The 1090-nt window shown below is 36.7% G+C and overlaps 1 non-coding gene across 1 annotated transcript; it reads right to left on the reverse strand.

Annotated features, from left to right (window-relative positions):
* Positions 1-221: 221 nt before the first annotated feature.
* LOC136131616 (U6 spliceosomal RNA) lies at positions 222-328 on the reverse strand. Its single transcript, XR_010656357.1, has one exon. It is a non-coding gene; the product is annotated as a U6 spliceosomal RNA (small nuclear RNA).
* Between the last annotated feature and the right edge of the window lie 762 nt (positions 329-1090).

The following is a 1090-nucleotide window of genomic DNA, read 5'->3' on the forward strand; positions in this document are numbered from 1 at the left end:
AATTAGAGTTTTCTCCAGATATATGTCCAGAAGTGGGATTGCTAGATCATATGGCAACTCTATTTTTAGTTTTTTGAGGAACCTCTGTACTGTTTCTCATAGTGGCTGCACCAAAATATATCCCCACCAACAGTGTAGGAGGGTTCCTTTTTCTCCACACCCTCTCCAGAATTTATTATTTGTAGACATTTTAACGATAGCCATTCTGACTGGTGTGAGGTAAAAATATGGAACACTACACGAACGTGCATGTCTTCCTTGCTCAGGGCCATGCCAATCTTCTCTGTATCATTCCAATTTTTAGTATACGTGCTGCCGAAGCGAGCACTGTCTAGGACTTCTCTTGATCTTTACTATGTTTCTATCGTGCCTAAGGTTTTTATTTTTTAGCAGCTGCTTCATACTACTGGCTCATATTAATCTTATAGTCATATAAAAATACCCAGATTCACTTTTTTAAAAAGCACCATTTGCTATCAAGCTGTGTTTCTACTACCTTAAAACTGTCCAAACTGGTTTTTACAATAAATATTTACATTCAAATTTAATCCCATAATTTGATGCAATCAGTTGAAGCTATTAACCTTGTACACTGATGTTCTCATCCATCACATTAATGCTCCCTCCCATATTGCTATCATCTGCAAAAGTTACTTACATACCTTTTATGACTTCATCTAAGTTTTAATATTTAAAAATGTTTTAAAATGTTAAACCCAGTCTCAGGGCTGAATCCTTCGTGGTCAGATCCTCAAATATCCCTCAACGTAACAGAATCGTTAGAAACAAAGTCCCGCCTTTTCCGTTTACAATTATATTTCCTTCTCTGTTCATCTGATGCCCATCAGTACAGTCTGGTTGGAATCACTCTCTTTAGAACTGTAGTTCATACCAAGTTTTCCTTCATCGTGCCTGTCATCATTAAAGAAGAACATCTCTTTTCAATAGCCCTGGGTAAGATTAGGGTGGGAGAATATTTCCCACTTCACTTTATGTCACTGAAAGTTTATTGTCAACACTTAACATCACATGTATCTTAACTTAAAAGGCCAACTTGAATCTTACCCACCATCTTGAAATCGTGATATAC

The sequence above is a fragment of the Phocoena phocoena genome, chromosome 11, assembly GCF_963924675.1.
Source record: "Phocoena phocoena chromosome 11, mPhoPho1.1, whole genome shotgun sequence".
Lineage (NCBI taxonomy): Eukaryota > Metazoa > Chordata > Mammalia > Artiodactyla > Phocoenidae > Phocoena > Phocoena phocoena.